General features: G+C 37.2%; 1 protein-coding gene across 1 annotated transcript in view; it reads left to right on the top strand.

Annotated features, from left to right (window-relative positions):
* Positions 1-27,470, top strand: part of jakmip1 (janus kinase and microtubule interacting protein 1) — a 278,170-nt gene that overhangs the window by 103,913 nt on the left and 146,787 nt on the right. Inside the window, exons 2-3 of the mRNA XM_039751459.1 lie at positions 4,458-4,528; positions 5,056-5,112. The gene's annotated coding sequence lies outside the window, so the exon portion shown is untranslated. The remainder of the gene's footprint in view (positions 1-4,457; positions 4,529-5,055; positions 5,113-27,470) is intronic.

Genomic DNA, 27,470 nt, shown 5'->3' on the forward strand with positions numbered 1-27,470 from the left:
TGTATTAAAAAGCTGTGATTTCTGTCTTCTGCATATACACCTTGGGGTAAAGATTTTGGGGAACCGACTCACTTATGATTTGTTAATACTTGCATAAATGTTGCTATTACTCAAACAGTATATATCGATTTGTTAAGTGTTATATTTACTAATGTGAATGCTTTTTGTATGAACCAACCCCAGAATTACATTGCTCCATATATCAATGTCACTTTCCCTCTTTTACAATCCACATACCATGTTTTTACTTTTCTACTGTTTCTATCATCATAGTGAATATGTGGCTGGTTTAAGATTTAAAGAGAATGGGACCTTTTAGTCAGAGACCAGCTCAAGAAAGTAATTGACAAGCTCTGTAGTCGAATTATTGGTTATTGTTGACAATAACTTGCACATATAATTAAAGCAAAACACTATAGATTTAATTAATGTAAAGGATATACTTTTACAAGTACCCTGTATCAAGCAGTATGAATTAAAATACCTGCATTATTATACATGTTTTTATGATTTAAAACCTAACTGAAGATTTTAATTTAAATTCTGCTTATTAAATTATCTGTATTTTGGAAAAATCATGACAAGTAGTCTGTGAGTTGATTTAGCCTGTTTCTATCTTGTTCACACCTATTTTCTATGTTGCATAGAAAACAATTGAAGCATAATTTGCAAGATGCAAATAACCAGGGGCCTCATGTATAACGCCGTGCGTAGAACTCGCACTATAACATGGCGTAAGCACAAAAGCCGAAATGTGTTTACGCACAGAAAAATCCAGACGCAGGAATCTGTGTGTACTCCAACTTCTATGTTCTTCCGCTACATAAATCCCGATCAGCGTGAAAACTAACGCTCGTGCACGCTCATTATGTAACGCCCCAAATCCTCCCAGAATTACGCCTATTTGAATATGCAAATCAATATAAATCGCCCTTAAGCGCAGCCTTCTGTGAAAAGACAATGGGAAAAGCACGGGGAAAATATAAGAATTTCAGCGAATACCAAGTGGAGGCAAATGAAAAACATACTATTTGTTCAAATAAACCATGGTATAATCAACAAAAGGAAGTTGATCGAGTGACATAGCATGTTGGAGAAACTTGAAAGCTCACATTCACAAATCGCACAGTGCCGGAAATAAAAAAGAAGTCACATATCAAAGTCGCCGTGAAAAGCCGAGTTGTAAGCCCACTGTCTGAGTGTCATATGAAAGCTTATTAGGTTACAGAGAAAAAAGGCACACAGTGAGGAAAAAGCACGAAATGTCAACTTCAATCTCGACATTTCCACTTTAATCACGTAGTTTATTTTGTCATTAAAGTAGAACATCATAAACTTCATCTTAAAATCATTTAATTAACCAGTTTCTCAAATCACATCGTAATTAAAGTAGCACGTTAAATGCTTTGTTTTGTATTTGATCTTCTATGTGCTGTGTGAATCACTACTTGCTTTTAAACCGGCTCTCTTCCTCCAACTGGACACAGAATCAATTACATTCGTAATATTACAGTTCTCTGAATAACTAAAATACTGAGATGTGTACGTGATATTTTCATGATGATAGGAGTTAAAGCACGTTATTAAACATATGTTTCACTTCGATGAAATAATTTATTGCAGCAGTACAATCAGGGGCGGCTCTATGCTTGTGGTGGCACTGGGCAGAGGAAGAATCGGTGGCTCCTTCGCCCGCCCGTCAGTAATGTAGCTTATGCACAAAGTCCGTTGCGGACACTGCATAGCCGCCTCGTGCTCATGACACAAGCATTTAACTTTTGCCGAAATTTGTCGCTGTGTTTTTAGCTGTGTTGTTATTTTCTCTTTCTGTTTTATATTCAATATATATTGGCGTAGCCGTCACTGCAGTCAGTGCTTTTCTTTCCCCAAGTAACCGATCACCATACAATCAGCTCTGTAATAGACGTTAAGCCATCTGTAGCTTAGCACCGATTCTTCAAAACGTTTAAAGAACATTGAAATATCTTCGTAGTACATGTTTAATTATTCTATCCTTAACGACACTCCCAGTGAAGAGTATAGATTATTTAAATGAAGTTAAAGTTTTATCTGTATAATTTAATAAACATATTTTGCTGAATTTCACCTTATAAATGATATCGTTTCTGTTTCTGAACCGCGAGGTCCGTACAGGAAAGACTTTAAAACATTTTGCAGTGGCTGAGACAGCGTGTCCTTGAAGCTGTATACCGATAATTCCCTTTCCGATCAGCTGCTGCTGTGATTCACACTCAGATACAGTGATATAAATACTCTGAGTGGTGCAGTGAGAGAAATATTGAAAAAGATGATCCACTGTGGCAACTCCTAACAAGAGGAGCTGAAAGAAGAAGAAGAAGAAGTGAGAGTAACAACACTAAAGCAGTTATGGTATTTGGAATACTATGGCTGTTCCCTCTACCATTATATTGTTACAAATTAATTACAATCAGATGCATTACACTAATAAACAATATGCGGTTAATTTCGGTGTATTTATAAAGCCGCGTCAGGAAAATAAGGTGTAACCACACAGGAACAGTAGCACTGCTTTGATGCTGGGTGCCGCCAGTCTGCAAAACCGAGCGGAGAACTTGCGTACGACAAGGTATGAGGTACCGTGGAAAAGTGCGTGGATTTACGCCAAGTGTAGGTTTTATACATCACGATTTGAACGTGGAAAAGTTCTTACGCAACGTTTCTGTGCGTACGCACCGTTTATACATGAGGCCCCAGGTCTCAAATTGAAGGAAATCTGTAGGTCAATTTTAAATTCTTCATTGTTTTAAATATCATTTTTGAGCTATCTATGCTTTTGTTTTATGTAGACTTTTAATTTGATAGTCAGATATCAGTTTGGAATGGGATGGTTTTATGGATGCCATGCATGGGCTGGTGTCCCTTCTGTGATGAAAAAGAGACCCTTACCTGTTTGAGAGGCCAGTATAATTCGGGGTGGCCCAGGGGGGACTAAGACTTGTAAATACTTTAACCCCGATACAGTAAATGGTAGCATCCCTGGGCTTTGGTACCCATTTGGATACCCACATGGCATGCTGGAGACTGGAATCGTGGGATGCAGCCCTGTTGGTTTCCATGCGTGTTGCCAGGGAATAATGCTGGTTTTTGAAATCCTTACTTTATGGGAATTCTGTGTTACCCGGAAGTGCTTTCAATAAACCACGTCACAGCGCTGGAAGTACTCCGGGGTCTTAGATAAAAGAAGTCTCCCCCAAGAGAGTTGGAGTCAGGTATGGAGGATGGACAAAGCTCTCCTTGGAAGAGTGGAAGAAGAAAGAAAGAAGGGAATAAAGAAATGCGTCGGTTCGTGCAATTTTGGAGAAAAACTTTTGTAATATATTATTATAGTAATAAACCTTGCCTTTGTTCCTGGGAATTGTGCTTGTGAGGTTGTGTCTGAGTTTTGGGGTGCTGGAATCCCCCCCCTCATAGGTCACAGTAGGGTTGATATTTGCAGTGACTATATATTAAAGTTATTGCTGAAAGATTATCCCCTAACTGCACTCCATTTCAGGACATAGTTTTAACATATGGGACCAAAAAAAGTGTTTAACAGTTGTGCTTTTTTAGAAGTTAACTGAAAGTTCCATGGTAATGCAGTGGTCCGCGCTAGTGCCACCATCCAGGGTTTGAATGCAGTACAATGTTGTATTGAATGTGGAGTTTACATCTTCTCTCCATTTTCTGCATGGGTTTTTATTCTTATATTCTCAAAGATATTGTTGGGTTAGTTTCCCAAATTCAGCTGTGGGTGTGTGCATTAGCAGGCCTTGCAATGTATTGGCTGTTTCATGCCTTATACATAGCACTGCTGAGGTAGGTTTCAAATACTGAAACCCTGAATTAGATCGCATGAGTTTGAAGAAGTTATGGAAGGTATTAACTGCAGTGAGAGACTTATGCCTCAGAGCTGTCCCCAGTGCTGCTTTTTTTTTTTTTTGTGGCTTCCCCCTTCTTCCACTGTAGATGATGCACTAACAACTACATCTTCCTGGTAGTTCTCCAGTCCCACACCAAACACAATTATAATTGTCTGACATTAAATATAATTTTCAAACTAAAATATGACAATATTAATGCATTTTAAACTCATCGACCTTTTTTACATCAATAATAATATTCCACTGATATACAAGTATTTTCAGCAAAATGCTTCCAAATTACCAAAATTGCTGGCATATTTCTTTACATCTGTCACATCTAACTGTAAATTCTACACTGTGTCAGTAACACAAGCACACAGATCCTGGGTTTGGGTGATATTGTAATGTTCCTGTTATGATATAGACTTGGAAGTTATTGTCAAAGCTTTTTTATCTTAATAACCATTACATGTGTATATATTTTTAATATATTATTGCTAGTCTAAGAGTAGATGTACAGGTAAGATTTTAAGTGTATTATGTATGCAATTATGTTTTTTCTTTCCCTTCCAGCTCCTGTCAAGAAATGGGAATTACAATGACTCTGTTTTACCTTCTTCATCTTCACTGTTTATTTTCCACTGGTAAGTAAGCCTTCTTTGATGTACGATAGGACTTTATTCTTTAGTAGCATTGGAGAATTTTTCCTCTGCTGTTTTTATGTTCTACTATTTGCTTGCAGTTACAAAAACTCTACCTGGTAATCCAAAGAGTGAAGCTGCAATAAATCTAATGTCTTATATTGCATGAGAGAGAGAGGTTAGGGGCACGCAATGATACAGCGCATTGCCCGTACCCACCACATGACGATCCAATTCAGGATCCCAGATTGGGACCTGTGCAGCCATGCAATGGGTGACACCTCAGCACCACACCAGTTTGAATGAAATTAAACCAGTGTGAGGTTTTTTTTTATGGTGGCTGTATTGCCAATTCTGTCTCCAACCCCCAAGTTTTTATTGCATGACCTGGAAAAAATTGATTTGATATGCACTGCATGTTTATACACCATTTTTTGAAGTATTAATATGCATAACTACAATTAAATATAATTGTGAAATTTTATTTTTTTTTTCCATTTTTACTTAATAAATAATACTTTGCCTTTCAGAAAAAAGGAAAATTGCTACAATGACTATGGAGTGATGGACTTTTTCTGTACAGTATGGTAAAAGAGATGAGTTTCTATTTTTAGATAAGGGAAAAATGGTTTCCATAGCAATAGAAGCACTAGTGAGAATGCATGTTGCCTGTGAAACTTGGTTTCTTTCATGGTTTTCAACTTTAGACTGAATTATTGACAGCAACTAATACATTAAGTTAATTAGACATACTGATTCTCAAGATCCAGCTGATACCTTTTTTTGCTTTATTTCTTTTAGTTTATTTAATATGAGGGTTTTAAAATGGTTTTGTGTCTATTTCAATATAACCAACTGACATATCTGACTGTTAGTGGAGTAAAGAAATATGTCATTCTTTGACAAGATAATAGTCTGTCAACATAATCTCTTTTCTCTTTTTTTGGTCCTGTGACATTTGATATTATAGGCAAATTATTTTGCTTGGACTTCAGACTTTGTTTGAATAATTTCAGGAGCCTAAGTAGCTAATTTATACCCCAACTTAATATTTGAAATTCTGTATGATGATGTGTGTACTTTATTCTCATTTCCCATTTTTGAACATTTTGTACTGCTCAATTGTAAATTAAATGTGTTTGTAATGGCCTGTACATAGAAGAAGCAGGATATTGCTGGAAGACTATATTTAAGACACAGTAAATCAACAGACACATTCATATTATCTATTTGTGTATATAGAAGTCGCCAAATTTCTTTTTTTTTTTTCTTTCTTACACAAATTAAATACTGTTGTCTTCTTTCTTTGATTGCTCCCGCTAGGGGTCGTCAAAGCGGACCACCTTCTTCCATATCTTTCTGTCCTCTGCATCTCTGCTCCCATCACCTGCATGTCCTCTCTTACCACATCCATAAACCTTCTCTTAGGACTTCGTCTTTTCTTCTTCCCTGGCAGCTCTATCCTTAACATTCTTCTCCCAATATACTCAGCATCTCTCCTCTGCACATGTCTAAACAAACTCAATCTCGCCTTTCTGACTTTGTCTCCCAACCATCCAACTTGAGTTGACCCTATAATGTATTAATTTCTAATCCTATCCATCCTTGTCACACCCAATGCAAATCTTAGCATCTTTAACTCCAGCTCCAGCTCTGTCTCCTGCTTTCTGGTCAGTGCCACCGTCTCCAACCCATATAACATAGCTGGTCTAACTACCATCCTGTAGACCTTCCCTTTCACTCTTTCTGATATCCATCTGTCACAAATCACTCCTGAGACTCTTCTCCACCCATTCCTCCCTGCCTGCACACTGTTTTTCACCTCTCTTCCACAATCACCATTACTCTGTACTGTTGATCCCAAGTATTTATACTCCCCCACCTTCGCCAACCCTACTCCTTGCATCCTCACCATTCCACTGACCTCCCTCTCATTTACACACATGTATTCTGTCTTGTTCCTACTGACCTTCATTCCTCTCCTCTCTAGAGCATATGTCCACCTCTCCAGGGTCTCCTCAACCTGCTTCTTACTATCACTACAGATCAGAATGTCATCAGCAAACATCATAGTCCACGGGGACTCCTGTCTAATCTCGTCTGTCAACCTGTCCATCACCATTGCAAATAAGAAAGGGCTCAGAGCCGATCCCTGATGTAATCCCACCTCCAACTTGAATGCATCTATCACTCCTACCACAGACCTCACCATGGTCACACTTCCCTCGTACATATCCTGTTCCACTCTTACATACTTCTCTGTCACTCCCAACATCCTCATATAATACCACAACTCCACTTGAAGCACCCTGTCATATGCATTCGCCAGGTCCACAAAGACGTAATGCAACCCCTTCTGGCCTGCTCTGTACTTCTCCATCAACACCCTCAGAGCAAAATAATGTCTTATAGTGGTACCTAACTTTGAAGGAATACTCCACTCAATGGTATTTTTTATATGTTACTTACTCTCTGTAGTTTGCAATGATGGCCAAGAAAAAAAAAATCATGTTTTTGTGAAATAAAGACATGCAAAATGTTCTAATAGATCAAGACCCAATAGTGAGCCACCACTAGGCAACAGCAAATATAATCAAAAAAAGTCCATGAAAAAATCTCATACCACTTGCGTCCCATTATCCAAATGTCAAGTCATCCAGTCATTTGCGCACAACATGCAAAACGTATATTGTTTTTGCTAAAATATTGTTAAATAAATAACCCCGGAAAATGAAGATAGTTCACAAACAGGAAGCCCCCTTACGGAGTATAGCACTATTGAATTGACGATACCCTCTTGATAAATGTGAGCATTCAACTAGATAACTTGATATGTGGATTAAGCGACTTGAGTAATGTGGGATTTTTTTCATGATGTTTTCAATATTGTGTGGTTTTGTCCATTGTTGGTCACTATTGGGTGTCCTATTTTATCAGAATCTCCGTTATGTCCTTGCTGCATGAAAACATGAGATTGTTTGTTTTTATTTTCTTGTCCACCATTACCAGCTACATCGGGTAAATCTCCTTTTTGGTTTGGGTATATCTTTATGGGCAGGTGGGGCATTTCCCCATCTCCCAGAAGGTGGTTCTGTTGCACAGAAATTAAATAAGTAGTAACTCTGACCGTAATAGTTTAATGAATTGTTAAAATATTTATAGCAAACTCTGCAGAGTCGTCATAGTCACATTTTTCCAATTTTCCGTAATATGCTTAATGTGATTTCTAGAACAATAGTTCTAAAAGTATGTAAAGTTTTCTTTGTGCTAGGCTGTTTTCATGTTGCTCGATCAAGTCTCTTTTCAGTCTTGTAGTGTCTTAGGCATACTTTTGCCTTTCTGTTCAGTTCCTCTTTGGGGCGAGAAGACTATAGCCCTTTAAGCGACCCATTTACTTTTTTTTTTTTTGGCACACAATTTATAATGTGCATGAATTTGCACATTTTGCTATTTTAGAGTAGCCATCACCATTATCATGAATCATGTCAACTATTTTTGTGCAATATGATTGAGAACTTTGCCCATTGAGCAAAAAGTAGAAGTTTATGAATGTTTATTGATTGTTTTTGTTTGTTTGTTTTTTGATGTTGAGTATTTTATCCCTTTTTAATAACTGTCCTTTGGTAATTGTACTGTATGGCAATGTGTTGATAGATCTTTATTTTTATGACATTTTCCAGCTGTGTTTTTTTTTTTTTACTCATCACTGGTGTTGGTAATATTGTGAAACAGTGTCTAATCCTTATTCCTTAAGTCAATGCATACTAGGAACTGTCTCTTGGTCACTGCCAATGATACTGCTGTAACTCTAATCTTCCCAAGGCACCTTCCATGATCATTTTACATTCACTGCCTAATCATTCATGTGGTGGCTCCATCTCATACCAGTCACTTAGGCTTAGAGGCAACACCATCTGCACTCTTTCCCCAACTCTTTGAGCTAATATAAATTGGGATCCTTACCAAAATTGCCAGTAGCCATGTACCCAGGCAAATGCTTTTAAATGGAACAGCAGGTCTTTAATTACCTTATGTCCTTATCATTTCTCTCTCGCTCACTTATTTGCACATGATGATGTAGTGGTGGTAGGGAAACAAGTCAATGTTGATGAGATGGCTTCTGTTTTACAAAATTTTCAAAAAGTGTTTTTAGCAAAAAAGCTAAATTCTTTGATAAAGCAGAGATTATTCAGTTTGAGCATTTTAAGTTACTAATGTATTGTGTAATATATTAACACAGATAAATAGTTTTGTATAGTTTTATCTCTGTAGCCTATTTGTTGCTATTTAATAGCATAGGGCTTGTTTCTGGTACCGCTAATTAGAAAGATGATGTGCATATGTGTTGTACATTATAATTAAATGTTGACTCATCTATGAAAATGAAACATTTCAGATTAACTTAATTTTTTTTTGTTCTTTATTTCGCATTCTACAATTTCTTGTATTAGGAAGTTCTTACTTTTTGCATACCCCTTGGGGTCATAGCACAGGGTCACCCATTGTACAGCGCCCCTGGAGCAATTACAGATTAAGGGTCTTGCTCAAGGGCCCAACAGAGTAGGATCTCTTTTGGCAGTGATGGGGATTCGAACCGGCAACCTTCTGGATACCAGCACAGATCCTTAGCCTCAGAGCCACCACTCCACACTATGATGTGACTCTATTTAAATGCAGCACAAAACTGTTTATGAGAGTGGGAGTTGAATATTATCTTTTTTAGCAAGTGTTGTGTATAATGATGAAAAACGGCACACTGAATGAATAAATATGGCCTAAATGGAACCTACACTGCCTCTTCCCAGCACTTGTTTTTTGATCATGATAAATAAAATCGTAACATGGTCATCTTAAAAAAAATAAATAACCATTAGCCTTCCTTTTATCTCTTTTGGTCCACATATTATTCTATAAAAATATTTTTTGCTAATTGCTAATAAATTATTGTTGGTTACAGTAATGTGTATGATCACATTTTTATATGGAGTTTTAGCTACGACCACATTTTGGGGTTCTTTTGTGTATGTCCCATCAACATCTGTAAAGTGAATCTGAGGGTAAATTGTAATATAGCTGATATATGAAATGACTTCATCACAGCCTTGCTTTTATTTGGTATTGTCTTTGTCTTGACAAAGATGTGTCTTGAACTGAGATTGACTATTTATGGTCTTGCACTTGGTAAATGTGGTCTTGGCTATAAGGCTGCCCCTCCCCTAATTACCGGCAGGGTTATAGTGAATAAAGTATTACAGTATTTAGAAATTTATCTTGGAAATTTAAGTTTTCAAGGCTAAGAACTGGTGAGGTGTTTCTAAATCCTGGAAGTTACCTAAGTGACAGTGTTAGTTCCCACAACAGTTCTGCTTTATAGGTAGCCCCAGCTACATTTTTACAAACTGTTTTTTATGGATAGCACACATTTGTCTTCATCTGGTCTGCCGTCTTTTTGTCTGAAAACTCAATAAAGCATGAAAACGCTTTGATATGGATTTGCCTCTTAATTATGTATGCACAGGTGGTCTACAAAGAAATATAAAGAAGTTGGGTCTCTCCATTCTTTCAGATAAGTAAATCAGCTACTACAGAAATTCATCATTGAATCTCCCCTGATGTAAGGACTTATTATAGATTTCCTTATTAGATGTCACCTGAAACCAAACCCTTTTTCCAGAAATGGAAGGTTCTAGATTAAATACATGGATAGTCTCAGCACAGAGTAATTTGCGGTGGAGAAAGGTGCTATATAGAATATACATGCTAGAGGTATATTCTTTGTGTAAAGAGAGAGAGGATTAGACCAGATAGGGCCAGACCCCACCAAACAAATGATTTGAGGACTTGCAGTGACCCATCCTGCATGGCATTGTTGCTTTTAATGCTCTTGCTAATTTACCTCTCATTTACAGATCGATGCCTTTGAGAGGACACTGACTATTAGGGTTTCTGTCCTAGAATTCAATCTGTTTTAAATTTTCTTGCCTATTTGTTAGTGATCTTAATTTTTTTTCTTAATAACTAGTTTACTATGTATAAAAGTATGTCTCGGGCAGACCTCTTCAGAAATATCAATTCTTATCTACTGATTGGCAGGTCATATAATATCAAAGCAGTGTTACACAAAATTTGACCTTTCTGACAATTTTGGACACACTTTTTTTTTTTTTTTTTAATTCCACACCCCTTACTCATAAATTATGAGTTAAAAGCAAAGTAAATTCCAGTGTTATGTTATATTTTAGGTTGTGCTTAGTGATCATGCTATGCATTGCTTGTGACTACTACTGTGGCGCCCTATCTGGATTTGTTACATTTACTTTTTTGCCCTCTATTTTAAATCTGACTTTCATTTCCTTTACATGCATTATAAGATGTAGCAGTGACATGCTTAGTGAAATATATTTTTAGGTAACGATGCACACAAGTAACAGAGTTATGCGTGTGTTTGAATTTGTCTGTTGCTCCTTTCAGAAAACATTTTTTTTTCCCACATAATTTTACTCTCCATGTATATTTTTACATTTGCTAGTCTTTTAGGATTATTCAACACAATTCTAATATCTAAGATATTTCTCCACATTTAACAAAACTGCTTTACAGGTTCTTCGATTTTTGCTTCAGTCTAAATAAATTTACTGCAAAACGTGTCCACGTGTTTTTGTGAGTGTATGAGAACTGGTCCATATGCCAGCTTCCTAGCTGCAAGCAATTCCCACACCAGACCAGGATGCAAACATTTGTTCTGTTCTCTGTGCTCTGAGTGAATGAGCCTGGCATCTTCCATTTCCCAGCACATTGATAGTCTTGAACCGACCGGGACTACAGTACACAAACAACAAGTTACTGGTGCAAAAAGTGCAACAAGGTAGATTTATTAAAACCTACAGTGTCCAAAGCAATGCATTGTAGTTCAAATCATCTGTAAAATCCAAATAAATAGAAGCATAAAAGAATCCAATAAAACCAAGGATAAATCACGGGAGGGATACATGTTCAGACTAACCCAGGCACACTGGAAACCAAGGTCCATGGTGTACACCTTGCACACCTGCACTAAAATTAAAAAAAAAAACAACAAAAAACACCCATGTATCCTTTTAAAATACAGGACAGTGAAAGAAAAGGAACTTTAAAACACTGTTGAAGCAATCAATAAATATATACGTATACTTTTAATGAAAAGTCTAAAATTTCTTTGTCCCTAAGGCTTGGGTACATGGGTTCTGCTATCGGGCACCAAATCTACTTGTTGTCTTCCAACTATCTTTGTTCCTTATTGTCTAGTTCATCTCTGTACATTACTATCGAAGTCCCGGGAACAGAAAGAAGCCCAAGGCTGTGAGCACCCAGGGCATCACAGGCAGTCAAAGAGAAGTATTTACATTCAGGCTTACCGCTGTGTTATCTTGAAAGACAGTCAAAAAATAAAGAGGGGTTCCAAAACGTGTTCTTTATTGGTTTGTGTAATTCCTTGTAAAACAGGGGTAAGCAAAGTCGGTCCTGGAGGGTCGCAATGGTTGCAGGTTTTTGTTCCAACCCAGTTTCTTAACAAGAGCTCAATTATTGCTGATGAAGCACTTATTGCTGAAGTGACATTATGATGCTTCATTTTGGTGTGAATGATTTGAAGCCTGAAAGATCATTTTCAGTCTGTTACATTTTCTCTTAAGTGTTTCATTGTATCAGATGCATGATGAACACATAAAGCTGTGAAGGGAAACAAGCTAGATGGAGAACTGCTGGCTCCTTTGTCATTTGCATCGTATTGCTAATAAGGAGCCATTAAAACCGTGAATGCAGCTGTTTAAGACTGAAATAAGCAATTAAGGGTGGGGAACCTTAACAAGCGAGACCACTACAATGAAGCATCAAAATATCACTTAAGCAATAAATGCATCATCAGCAATAATTGACTTCTCATTAAGAAACTGGGTTGGAACAAAAACCTTAAACCACTTTGGCAATCCAGGACTGACATTGCCCATCCCTGTTGTAAAACCTTTGCTTGACAAAGATCCCTTTCATTCTGGGAAGGGTTCTTTGTATATGAAATTGCTTTTTGGCTCTCAAAAGGTTCCATATATCTGGACAGGAGACTGAAATCTTTAATGTATAGTAGACTAACTAGTGGGAAACTAAAATATAAAAAAATACCTTGTATGCAGCAAGAATACTTTTAAAATCATTGGTATTTCACAAATCTGTTATTGTCTATTAGGGTTAATGTATGGAACCTGTCAAGGATCTAAATAGTTCCTTTCTGGAACCTTCATGTGGATATTACTTTTGAGAATCAAAAATGGCTCCCCAATGGCATTGCTCTGATAAACCACATTGGCACTATGCCAGCTACTTATGTGCCCAACCTGTTAATGTTGTGACTTGTTGCATTTTGTGTACATCCCCTCTCATATTCAACAACAATATCTTCAGTTGGTTGCACTTGTTAGTTAGAATTAATACCTTTAATATTCGTCAATGCGTTTTACAAGTTTGATCTTAAAGAGTCATAATGTCAGGAAAATCTGGGAAATTGTTTCATGTTAAGTGCTTGTGAAATCTTTAGAGATGTGGCATGTAAGTTTGAGAGTTTGTTTTGCTCAAAAAAGCAAGCTTTTTGTTCTGAGCCTATTCACAACACTGATTCACTCTCTTATTTTGGAGTCTATGTCTACTGTGTTCCTGCTAATGGAGCGCTGTTGTCAAGGAGCAGTAAATGACTGCACTTAAGTAATTAACTACTAGAATAACTGTGTTTCCACAGATCACATTTTTTTCCTGCTCCAGAGATTTATCATTCTCCTCCTTTCTTTCATTTTGATTGGGCATTTGAACATCTTCAATTTTGAAGTAAATAATTTATTTGAAATTTGTTTTAAATTATTGGGGCGGCATCCGATTAGTAGATCAACACTGATAGATACTGGCTCAGTTTACTTAATAACAATGTTTCCTGGTAAATGCACAGCAATAAATGACATGATCACTTGATTGAAGTCATGCATAAATAAAAAAATACATAAATTCACAATCTCACTAATGAAATTAACGGGATAGTAGCAAAAATATTCCTCAATACAGTGCAAACCAAATGAAGAAGTCATATCAGTTGTAAAGTCCTATGGCTGGATGAAAGAAAGTCTTTTAGATGTAGATTGTTGTATTCCTGTACAATCTGTCAGGACATAGAACAATGACACATCCTGTATGTTTAGATATTTAGCTTGTGTGGCTTGGTTTACTTAAAAAAAATTTAACTGTTAAGAGTGTTTAGACATTTGAAAATGCTGACCATCTCTTTTCAACAGTGCTATTGTTAAAAGTGTGATTATGAACATGCTTATCTGGTTACTGTAGTCAACAAATAGATGCTTAGTATTGCTGGAGTAAAGGTGACTTTATGTGGTAGTTTTACTCTGCCTCATCCTATTTGTTGCTGAATTACTTGGATGCTTTTGCTATGACTGTGTGGTGATTCTGCCACTGTAGCGTAGTGCATTTTCTTTCTCCAGTGGTCTGCATATGTTTTTCTGTGGGTACTCTTGTTTTCATACCACTTGCTAAGTGTTCACCAGCTGCTATGCCTATTTCAGATGTAAAACACAGAAGTATAGAGGCTGTTTGTCTCAGTAAATATTGCCTTCACATTTGTCCTCTTTTCACTTTACTACTAACCCATACAACAAGGCAGTTTGTATTTTTTGAAAGTGATTGATTTTACGTTGGTTGTATTTCACTAGACCACCTTTCTGAGTAATTCTGCATTTTTTGCCTTCTTTTTCAGAATGTCAGACTTGTTTTTATAATCTCCGCATTGTTCGCGGGACCCGCAGCTTTTGTTTTGAAAAAGATCTAGTTAATATAGCATGCATACTTGTTATACTCAAATTTATGGCATTAATATAAGAAAAACAATGGTCCATACACATGGGGAATTCTCTTAAAACCTTAACCAGTGTGTAGCATTCTGTTTTAATATGTACAGTACCCTTTCTTTTATAACAATTTATTATGTTCAAAACATATTGCATAAATATCAACTGGTGCTTCTTTCACTCAAATTTATGGTATTTTGCATTGCGAACACACCAGTGACTCTCTGTATGTCCTGTGCAATGCTTTTGACTACTACTGTGGTTCCCTATTTGGATTTGTTATATTTAGTTTTTTGTCTTCTGTTTTAAATCTGACTTTAATTTCCTTTACATGGAATAAAGAAAATTCAGAGTTCTATTTAGTATTTAATCACTGGGAAATGTATTTGTATTTGTGAAATTTATTTACATTGGCAATTTACTGTTCCATACATCAGGCACCTCTCCAGACTCTGTCTGATTTAATATAATAGTATTTGGTAGGCCATATCTGGCAAAGACTGCACTGTATTTATGTTTCATAGTGTTGAATTTTCAGTTTCAAAGCTTGTCAAATTTAAAAAAACAGTAGTTGCTGATCAAGTCCAGTATGGTTGTCCCTATTTTCCTCTCTCCTCCCCTTCGTAGGACTAAGAGTAAAGTCTTGTGCAATCAATTTGGGACCTTTTAGTCTTCTTTATGTCAACTTTATGGTTCAGAGTAGGAAAACTTCTTGGTTATTGTCCAAAATAGCACGCACACTCACAACCCTGCTTTGCTGTATGTATATGTCCTTGTCCTGTTTCGTTTCCCTGATTGACTTTCCTAAGCACTTCAACTCTTGGATACCTTGGTGGTTCGAGTTTTTGTAATTCCATCCGCCTGTGTTTTTTGTTTTTTTTTTACTTACAACTTAGCAAGTTTTGAGAAGAGAACAATATTTCTCTTATCTTTAGCTCATCCCTCCCATCCACATTACAATTTCTGTAACTATCTATCCTATACCTTGACAGCAGGGACATCTCTCTCTGTGCAAAGTCTTGTGTCACCCTTTATTCTTATAGCCCTTTACTAATTCCCTCTGGTGGCAGTGGGCCCCTCCATCAACACCCCCACTCTGTTTGTTTGAAATATATTTCTACTAGTATATTATTCAGCAATTATACTGTATAATCTTCAAAATGCAAAGTTTAGGAGCACATTAATTTTACCCCCCACAAGCATTTTGCTGTGGGACTGTACATTGATTCCTGCTGTTCCTTCTGCTAGGCAAGAATTCTTAGTACCTTTTTGCTGTGTTCTGGGATTTTGAAAGTCTCCGCTTTCTGGATGTCTCTTGCTAAATTTCTTTCTACTGTCTTTTACACTGATATCCTTTTGCAAAATCTTTCTCTTATTGGACAACTTGTCCCTCTCCATCGCTTCTTTTTAACAGAGGCAGTTTTTTGCACACATAATAGCAACAAAGATAATCTTTGTTTCTTGTTGGAAGGGTGATCTTTCTATCTCTTGCATCTTGCCAAGATTTTTTTTTTCAATCTTACTCTTTTTGAACTCTGTGCAGCGGTGATTAATGAGTCATTTGCTTCATTTATTATAAAATGTGCTCTGGTGCAAATTTGGTTTAGCCAGATGGCCTGTGGATAACATTGTTTTCTTCTTCTTTTTATCTAAATGTTATGTCAGTAGGAACTGATGTCCAGACAGTATTACAATCCTTGTTTTTGCTCAGGCAGTTGTCTTTTTTTTTTTTTAAACTGTTATTACTATTGTTGTAATCGTCTATTTTTTTTTTATGAGATGCTATTTTTTTTTTTTTTTAGATTGCTTATTATTGTTAATACAAGGCACTTTAGTCTACTTTTGCATTGGTGGACAAATAAATCATAACAAAGCCTAAATGTCCCTGAGCTCGCTAACCTTGTTTTTACATCTAAACCCCAAAATACCCACCTCTGGAATCCTCATTAAGAGCTTTCTACCGTTGCAGCCTGTAAATGCCCTGGCAAAAGCCATCTGTCTCTGAAAGGATTTATTACAAAAACCTCTGAATACCTTTACAAGAAATGTCTTCCCACTCCAAGGGCTTAACACTTGACCTCAGATTATGTCAGCAAAAACACAGTCTGCTACCAGTTCACTACTACTGAAAGGATTTAACTTGATTGGACACAACCGATTTTATTATTGAATCTGAAAGAGCAGAAATACCTTAACAAGGGATTTTTGCTACTGCAAGGGCTAGATCTGAATGGGATGTCTTCCCGTTATTACCAAACTACTCGCCTGTTATGCACTACAGTAAGGTCACTGGCAGCATGGCGTAGTAGTTAAGGCTTTGGACTTAAAACCCTGAGGTTGTGAGTTCAAATCCTGCTACTGACACTGTTACTATAAGCAAGTCACTTGACCTGCCTGTGCTCCAATTAGAAAACCAAAAGAAAAGCAATCAATTGTCATAAATGTTACCTTGGATAAAGGTGTCAGCCAAATAAGTAAGTTACATCCTGTATATCCCGATACATAACTCACCGCTAATTGCTAGTGTCATGGTAAATTACAAGGTAGATTCAGTGAGATAATACCAAACTTCATTTCAATCAATAACAAGGCAAAGGAAAAAAATTATTAAATGAGGACAGTATTGCTGTTTTTACCACCTAAGGCCTTACCTATAAAAGTTAAATTTCTTCCACAAATTTAGTGCATGTTCTTCATTTTTATTTTGTCTTCCCAGTTTTTTTTTTTTCCACTTCCTGTCCTATAAAAAATTTAACTCCTAGGATTTTTATACAAGTCTTGTTAACCAATGGTCTACAAAGGGCATGTCTACTTCCCTTCCTTTTATCAAAATCTATACTAATAAAAGGCAAAGCCCTCACTCACTGACTGACTCATCACTAATTCTCCTAGTTCCCGTGTGGGTGGAAGGCTGAAATTTGGCAGGCTCATTCATTACAGCTTCCTTACAAAAGTTGGGCAGGTTTCATTTCAAAATTCTATGCGTAATGGTCATAACTGGAAGCTATTTTTCTCCATATACTGTAATGGAGTTGAGCTCGAAAGCAGTGGGGGCGGAGTTTCGTGTGACATCATCACGCCTCCCACGTAATCACGTGAACTGACTGTCAACGCAGTACGTAGAAGACAAGGAAGTGCTCCAAAAAGCGCTGAAGAAAACATGCATTATATAATTGAGAAGGCAGCGAAACAATAAGAAGCGAGCGAGTGACATATATAACCATATTCATGAGTGCTGCTACTTCGGAAACAAAGCATGGTGTAAACCTAAAGTTTAAATTAAGTTCATAGACAGGCTGCCGCTGGTGTTTGTCATGCCCACGGGTAATGCGGGATACAAGTTTAATGAGAGGACGCAGGATATAAACGAGAGTTTTGATCACTTTGTAACTAAGTTAAAATTGCAGGTGAAGAGCTGTGCTTATGCAAATTCCAAGAGACTGTGTTTGTGGGGGATTGACAGTTAAGGCAGGTGGGGGAGTCACGTCATCATCTCCCCTCCCATTCACCTCATTTCGCTCTGAGCTGAGCTCCGCAACTAACGCAGTCTTACGGAAGCGACTTTGTGACGCTGCCAACAAATACTCACAGAAAAATCCACAAGTTAATACACACGCTGTCTCTAGAGTTTCTCCACACTCTAAATCCTCCAGGCACTAATTACAAAAGGTTACATAGACAATCGTGTTACATTACTTTTAAAATGTTTCCTTTTCTTAGCACAAGCACAGCTGAGAAGCTTCGATGCATATGCTCCATAACGCGTTAAAAAATAATGCATTTAATCACACTGCATTCCAAGCAAAGGGGAACCTCTGTCAATGCATGATTTCCTGGTACACCGATTACATTGATCAGCGCTTCCCGACTCATTTTACCCTCGCACCCCCTTGGTTTGAGAAGAAGTATGAAAAAATATGACGTGAACACAGAAAAACAGATCAGCAATTGAAGCTTTATGAATAATCGATACTTTATTCGCCATCAATAATTGTTTTAGTAAAGCCATACTCCGTATACTCCTTCCATTTTATAATTTTTCCACCACTAGCCATGATTAAATGAACGGTAAAAAAGTAAGAGCAAAGCGAGGGTGACTTATTCAGGCAGGCAGGCGACAGCTCAGTAGCTCGAATTTGGATATAAGTAGGTTCTATTTAGTCGCCAGAAATATCTTTGGTAGGAATGGAAGTTGAATTTAGTCTTTAAATTTCTATGGTGAAGAAAAATTTATGCAATGATGACTAAATTTAACTATACAAAGTCAAAACTTTATATATTCGGGAATGACTTTATATATATATATATATATATATATATATATATATATATATATATATATATATATATATATATATATATATATATATATATGTCAAAACTTGATTATAAAAAGTCACTGTCGGAATAAATAAAGTCAAAACTTGAATATACAGTAATCCCTCCTCGATCGTGGGGGTTGCGTTCCAGAACCCCCCGCGATAGGTGAAAATCTGCAAAGTAGAAACCATATGTTTGTATGGTTATTTTTATATATTTTAAGCCCTTATAAACTCTCCCATATTGTTAACATTATTAGAGCCCTCTAGACATGAAATAACACCCTTTAGTCAAAAGTTTAAACTGTGCTCCATGACAAGACAGAGATGACAGTTCTTTCTCACAATTAAAAGAATGCAAACATATCTTCTCTTCAAACGCGCGCCATCAGGCGCAGAGAATGTCAGAGAAAGACCGAGAAAAGCAAACAATCCGCTCGGGAAGCACATTGTATATCATTGAGGAGTTTTAGTTAATATGTAATACATGCTCTGATTGGGTAGCTTCTAAGCCATCCGCCAATAGCGTCCCTTGTATGAAATCAACTGGGCAAACAAACTGAGGAAGCATGTACTTTAAATTAAAAGACCCATTGTCCGCAGAAATCCGCAAACCAGCGAAAAATCCGTGATATATATTTAGATATGCTTACATTTAAAATCCGCGATGGAGTGAAGCCGCGAAATTCGAAGCGCGATATAGCGAGGGATCACTGTATAAAGTCAGCGTCGGTATATATTAAGTCAAAACTTGTTTCTGAATATATAAAGTCAAAACTTGAATATATAAATTCAGTGCTGGAATATATAAAGTCAAAACTTGAATATATAAAGTTACTAGCAAAATACCCGCGCTTAGCAGCGGAGAAGTAGTGTGTTAAAGAAGCAATGAAAAAGAAAAGGAAACATTTTGAAAATAACGTAACATGATTGTCAATGTAATTGTTTTGTCACTGTTGTGAGTGATGAGTGTTGCTGTCATATATATTTATATATATATGATGGCAAAGCCCTCACTCACTCACTCACTCACTGACTCATCACTAATTCTCCAACTTCCCGTGTGGGTGGAAGGCTGAAATTTGGCAGGTTCATTCCTTACAGCTTCCTTACAAAAGTTGGGCAGGTTTCATTTCAAAATTCTACGCGTAATGGTCATAACTGGAAGCTGTTTTTCTCCATTTACTGTAATGGAGATGAGCTTGAACGCCGTGGGGGCGGAGTTTCGTGTGACATCATCACGCCTCCCACGTAATCACGCAGTACATAGAAAACCAGGAAGACCTCCAAAAGCGCTGAAGAAAACATGCATTATATAATTGAGAAGGCAGCTAAACAATAAGAAGCGAAGCGAGTGACATATACAACCATATTCATGAGTTCTGCTACTGAAACAAAGCACGATGTAAACCTACACTTTAAATTAAGTTCATAGACAGGCTGCCGCTGGCGTTTGTAATTTAGTGCCTGCCCATATAAGGCCGTCCGTCAGGGCAATCCAATAGCAAACTCCACTAAATATTCACGGGTGAAGGACTGTGCTTATGCAGAGGAAGATGAGATGGTCAGGGTGGTGTTTGACACAAACTCAGCGAAACTGCGAGAGAAAGTTTTAAGTGCCAGGACTAAGGTAACATTAAATACAGCCATGGACATAGCACGAGATGGCACCAGCACAGCTGGGAACCTTCGATGCATGTACACCGAACGGCTCACGTGAACTGACTCAGTGCACAGATAAAAAGCAACAGTTCCAAAGAGCTGAACAAAACCAATTACACAATTGAAAAGGCAGCAAAAAATATGAAGCGTCTGATACATACAAGCATATTCATAAATCCAGCTACTGCGGAAACAAAGCACACGGTGGAAAAAGTCAATGTCCCGCTAAAGGAAGACAGTGTGTCAGGTCTCAGATAAAGAAGAAGACGAGCTGTTTATTGATGCAGTAAGAAACGAATCGATGAATGAAACCTGTCATCTTTACAACGATTGACAAACACGGAATGTAACTTGAACACAACACATCCTACAAATATGAACCTGATTGAAAGAAATAATGATAATCAAATCCTTGATGACAGCAACACTCAGTAACACTCACAAAACAAATACTGTATATTGACAGTCATGTTACGTTATTTTTAAAATGTTCCCTTTTCTTTTTCTAGCTTTTTTAACACACTACTTCTCTGCTGATACGCGGGTATATATATATATGTATATATATATCCCGATCTACATACTCGAATAATGGATACTTTATTCGCCATCAATGATTGTTTTGGTAAAGCCATACTCAGTGTATTCATTAGATGAACGGTAAAAAAGTAAGAGCGAGGGGAGGATGACTTATTGAGGCATGCAGGCTGTAGTGCGCGTCAACTCTATCTGAATTGCGCATCACATTTGAAAAATATATCTTTTCAAGTTCTATTTAGTCCATATGTGTCAAACTCAAGGGCCGTGGGCCACATCCGGCCCGCAAGATCATTTTATATACTGTATTATTGTTATTAATGGCCCGGTATATGAAGCGCTGGTAACACAATAAACTACAGATCCCATAATGCAGCGCTTCAGCTGCCTTGCCGAACACTTACCGCGTTAATCAAGTCTAGCTTATGATGCTGCAAGTTATTGCGAAGCTAGCTCACACGATGCTGAAGAGAGAGGTTGATTCTGAAAATAGAGCCTTTAAAAACCGATGGGAGGCTGAGTATATGTTTACTGAACCCGTGTGTCTCATTTGTGGAGCTAATGTGGCTGTAATTACAGAATTTAATCTAAGACGGCACTATGAGACAAAACATCAGGGTAACCTGAATGCAATGCAGAAGATACAGAAAGCAGAAGAATTAAATAAGAATCTGACACTTCAGTGGACGTTTTACCGTGCACAATCACAAAGTGATTTCAAGTGAAGCTGCTTTTATGGGAGACACAAATGCACCAGTGCAACTTGCCCCACTTTCCCTGTTGCCAAGTAATGTTAAACCAAGTCGTCACTACGGTCTTCCCAAATACGCACTTTGCTGATAAACTGAGCACACTGAGTTTGCATGGCGCTTTGGTGACTTTGAAGAACAAAAAAAGTCCGTCTACATGCGGCTCGAACCTTGTGCATGTTTGGTAGCACATATCTGTGTGAGAAGCTCTTCTCAGTGATAAAGACTAACAAAACAGCACACAGGAGTCGCCTCACTGATGAGCACCTGCAATCCATCCTGAGAATCTCCACAACACAGAACCTCACACCAAACATAAACGAACTTGTTGCCAAAAAAAGATGCCAGGCGTCCAGCTCTAAAATGACATATGAGCAAAGACAACTGAATGATTTGATTTGTTATTGCTGAAAGGAACACATTTTATTTATATTTCCAGGTTTTGTTATGCAGCATGTTCATATTTGAATTTGTATAATTTTGACAGGATATATTTTTATGGAGAGCAAAATCTTTTGGGATATTTAAAATCTAAGTTTATTTTTTATATAAAATTACATAAGAGTAAAGAAATTTGAATGTTTGTTCTTTTAACGTTTACTTTATTTCTAACTTGTATAATTTAGACAGGATATATTTTTATGGAGAGCAAAATATTATAAGTTGTTTAAGGTTTGAGTTGATTTATTCACGAATAATATTCCTGTCTGTTTTTACCATTCCTACCAAAGATATTTCTGTCGACTAAATAAAAATTCCTTCTATTTAAAATTTAAATAGAACTTGAACAAATATGATAGTTCATAATATCCACGCAGACTTGCACGTAAGAGCGGGAGTTATCCGTTTTAACAAGCAGCGTATTGCACTGATACGAAATAGCTGTGTGTGTATATATGTAGATATGTATGTATATGTATATATATATGTTTATATATGTGTGTGTGTATGTATATATATATATATATGTATTTGTGTGTATATATGTGTGTGTATGTATGTATGTGTTTATGTATATGTATGTGTATATATCTAGATATATATATATATGTATGTATATATGTGTGTGTGTGTGTAAATATATATATATATATATATATAGATTTATTTATATATATATATATATGTATATATATATGACAGCAACACTCATCACTCACAACAGTGACAAAACAATTACATTGACAATCATATTACGTTATTTTCAAAGTGTTTCCTTTTCTTTTTCATTGCTTCTTTAACACAATACTTCTCCACAAGCTGGTATTTTGCTAGTATATATATATATATATATATATATATATATATATATATATATATATATATATATATATATATATATATATATATATATATATATATTTACTGCTCAAAAGAATTAAAGGAACACTTTTTAATCAGAGTATAGCATAAAGTCAATGAAACTTATGGGATATTAATCTGGTCAGTTAAGTAGCAGAGGGGGTTGTTAATCAGTTTCAGCTGCTGTGGTGTTAATGAAATTAACAACAGATGCACTAGAGGGCAACAATGAGATGACCCCAAAACAGGAATGGTTTAACAGGTGGAGGCCACTGACATTTTCCCTCCTCGTCTTTTCTGACTGTTTCTTCACTAGTTTTGCATTTGGCTACAGTCAGTGTCACTACTGGTAGCATGAGGCGATACCTGGACCCTACAGAGGTTGCACAGGTAGTCCAACTTCTCCAGGATGGCACATCAATACGTGTCATTGCCAGAAGGTTTGCTGTGTCTCCCTGCACAGTCTCAAGGGCATGGAGGAGATTCTAGGAGAGCTGGAGAGGGCCATAGAAGGTCCATAACCCATCAGCAGGACCAGTATCTGCTCCTTTGGGCAAGGAGGAACAGGATGAGCACTGCCAGAGCTCTACAAAATGACCTCCAGCAGGCCACTGGTGTGAATGTCTCTGACCAAACAACCAGAAAGACTTCATGAGGGTGACCCAAGGGCCCCATGTTCTCTAATGGGCCCTGAGCTCACTGCCCAGCAGCATGCAGCTCGATTGGCATTCGCCATAGAATACCAGAATTGGCAGATGCACCACTGGTGCTTTTTACAGATGAGAGCAGGTTCACTCTGAGCACGTGACAGAAGTGAAAGGGTCTGGAGAAGCCATGGAGAACATTATGTTGCCTGTAACATCATTCAGCATGAGCAGTTTGGTGGTGGGTTAATGATTGTCTGGGGAGGCATATCCATGGAGGGTCACACAGACCGCTACAGGCTTGACAAAGGCACCTTGACTGCCATTAGGTATCAGGATGAAATCCTTGGACCCATTGTCAGACCCTATGCTGGTACAGTGGCTCCTGGTACACGACAATTCCTGGCCTCATGTGGTGAGAGTATGCAGGCAGTTCCTGGAGGATGAAGGAATTGATTCCATTGACTGGCCACCACACTTTCCTGAGCTAAATCCAATAGAACACCTCTGGGAGATTTGTTTAAGTCCATCCAATGCCACCAGGTTGCACTTCAGACTGTCCAGGAGCTCAGTGATGCCCTGGTCCAGATCTGGGAGGAGATCCCCCACAACACCATCTGTCATCTCATTAGAAGCATGCACCGATGTTTTCAGGCATGTATACAAGAACACAGGGGCCATACACAGTGCTGCGTACAATTTTGAGTTGCTGCAATTAAATTTTGGCAAAATGGACTAGCCTGCCACATAATTTTTTCACTCTGATTTTTGGGGCGTCTTTGAATTCAGGGCTCTGTAGGTTGATCATTTTCATTTCCATCAAGCGATGTGGCATCCTTTCGTTCCTAACACATTACTCAGTCTATATCAGTATAGATATCCAGGAGGATTTCTTTTTCCCATTGAGATCTGATGTGTTTTCAAATTGTTCCTTTAATTTTTTTGAGCAGTTTATATATAACCGTTAATGTTTTACTGTTTAATAACTTATAGACTATATTTTATTATTTCTCCCTTGCACTCAGTGACCAAAGCTATACACACACATATATAAAAGCTATACACACAAGTATATGTATGTGTATATATATGTATGTATATATATATATATATATATATATATATATATATATATATATATATATATATACACACACACACCCAAAACAGTATCTACATTATATATATATATATATTATATATATACACACACATATCGCGCCCAGGACCGTACATAATACGAGAGAGGGCATCGGCACATACACTACTTCTCTTTGTGTAGGGACATCCACTGCTGATCAGTCAAGAGCGAATTCACGGGTATTCTGCTAGTATATATATATATATATATATATATATATATATATATATATATTCAAGGGTGCTGCTCTTTGGGAAGCGGGAACAAACCGGCGGTGCCAGCAACACTCATGACAATGACAAAACAATTACATTGTCAATCATGTTACGTTATTATTAAAATGTTTCCTTTTCTTTTTACTCTCTCCCGCTAGGGGTGCTAAAGGCCGTTTTCTCCTTTGCGGATGCCGTTAAAGGAATTTGCCAATGGTATTTTGATTTATATATATATATTTACAGATATAGATAGATATAGATATATATATATATATATATGACAACAACACTCCTATCAATGACAAAACAATTACATTAATGTTATGTTATTTTTAAAATTTTTCTTTCTTTTTCACAACTTCTTTAACACACTACTTCTCCGCTTTGAAGCGTGGGTATTCTGCTAGTACATTATAACAGATGTATTCTGATTTAATGTGGAACCTGTTGCCTCCTGTAAAATCTTAAAAATATCACAAATCTTAATCAAATACCTTCAGCCTCACTTCTCCAGTCCCAGGTAAGATTTGGCCTCCAGTATCCTCCGTTTTCCTGATGTACTCTACCACTGATTCTGTATAAATAATAGGCTTAGGTAAAAATGTGGATTCTTCTGATTAATCTTTTTTTTTCATTTAAATGATTTGTTATCCATTAAGTCTCAAGATCGATCTAGTGGATCACTATCCTACTCTGTTAGAGTATGTAAATTTTTGCTTGCCTTCGTTTTCTGCTTCCAATCAGTAGATGATGTTAATATGCCTGTTAGTGCTTTATTTGGAAAAAGAGCTTTACTACTTGTACTTCAAACAAAGTAGAGTGTCCTCCTTACTTAAAATTGGCGTCTTCTACACTACACGAAGATAAGCAAAAATCTACATAGATCGCCATCTTTGACAATTAAAGGTGTGGACTTACTACAGCTTCATTTAGTGCATCGGCAAAAGAGCTGGATAAAAGCAAAGCCATACGTAGGCTGTGCAATTTGGGAGTTAGGTATTGTGGTAACAGAACAAATCTAAGAAATCACTTATCCCAGTGTTACCCATAAACATTGACTCAGTTGACATCCAGACAAGTAGGGTCTAACAATCGACACTGGAGACAGCCGTTAACTCTAAGCTTAATTCATCCCATGCCTAAAAAATAACAGTCTATAGCAGTTTTTATCTGTAATTATATGAGGCCCTACACTGTTGTTGACAACATGGGCTTTCAACAAATTATACAAGTTTTGGAATCACTGTATACTCTATCAACAGAAGAGCAAATGAGTGAAGTCTTTGTAACTAGGCTTTATGGAGATCTTAAGCAAAGCATCGACATGTCTCTCAGGTCAGCAGGGAAAATAACCCTAACTTAGCGCAGCTGATTCCTACACGACAATCACATGTCATTACTTTAAAAATGACTGTGTGCCTGTGGCAGATGTGTTGCAGACAAGTGCACTGCATGCCAGTTGCATCGAGAATAACCTTGCTGCCTACTACTTTGCAGAGCTGCTGAGATGCTAGCTGTTGTTCCAAAAACCTTTCTAGCATGTCCAATGCACTATTTGTTTGTGTGACCACCTCAGTCACAAGTTTGTATGTTGGCAAGTGCAATAAACATTGATTCTCTTTCAGCGTATGGCTACAGTAACTATACTACTACGCTGTAAAATGTTTGCAATACAGCTCACCTGGCCGAGCAATCGGGCAGTTGTTGGAATTTTCAGAGCAGCCTGTGATACCAAAACGAGCTTGTGCACAAAGCAGCCAATGTAAAGTAGTTGTGTAAGCTGTACTGCACTAGATCATATTAGCAGAGTTGTCTGTCATGGTGGCTGTTTGTCTTTTATGTTCCGTTCATCCAGCACCACTCTCAATAAGCCTCAGCACTAGATCCTTGTTTTAAACCTGCTTTATCCTGATATTCCCCTCTACTTACCATTTACCTATTTTCTTCAGGGATAAGTGTACTCATCAGGTTTTTTACCGGGTTTGTCTACTGTCGCACCTTAAGACTAGAATTACCAGAGCCTACGAGAAAACTCGTAAATCTGGCCCACCTTAAATCCGTTCGCACCTCTCCGTCAGTCAGAATTGAACCGGGACTCTTGATTGTAGTCAGCAAATCTTACTGCTATGCCACGGAAGCTGTTGCATCATCCTTGAAACTTTTGTGAAAGTGTTTATTTGATCTTTGGAAGTTTCTGTTTTAACAATGTGTTTACACAGATTAGTGTAGAAACGGAACACTCATGAAATGCATGCGTTCCAAATAACGATCTACTGTAGTATCTGTTTAAAACAAGAATGGCCCACCCTGTACTGTGATTGATACTTGTAAAATTCAGGAAAACAGGATTCTTTGATGTTAAAACTGCCCATGCAAGTGTCCTGTATTTAAATTAATTTTGTTTCGCTTGAGCAAATTATAATAGAAATATTACTTTACTGTAATTTACATATTTCAACATCATTACTATATTTTTCCCTGTACTATTTATAGAGAAATTG

The sequence above is a fragment of the Polypterus senegalus genome, chromosome 4 (genome assembly GCF_016835505.1).
Source record: "Polypterus senegalus isolate Bchr_013 chromosome 4, ASM1683550v1, whole genome shotgun sequence".
Taxonomy (NCBI): Eukaryota; Metazoa; Chordata; class Cladistia; order Polypteriformes; family Polypteridae; genus Polypterus; species Polypterus senegalus.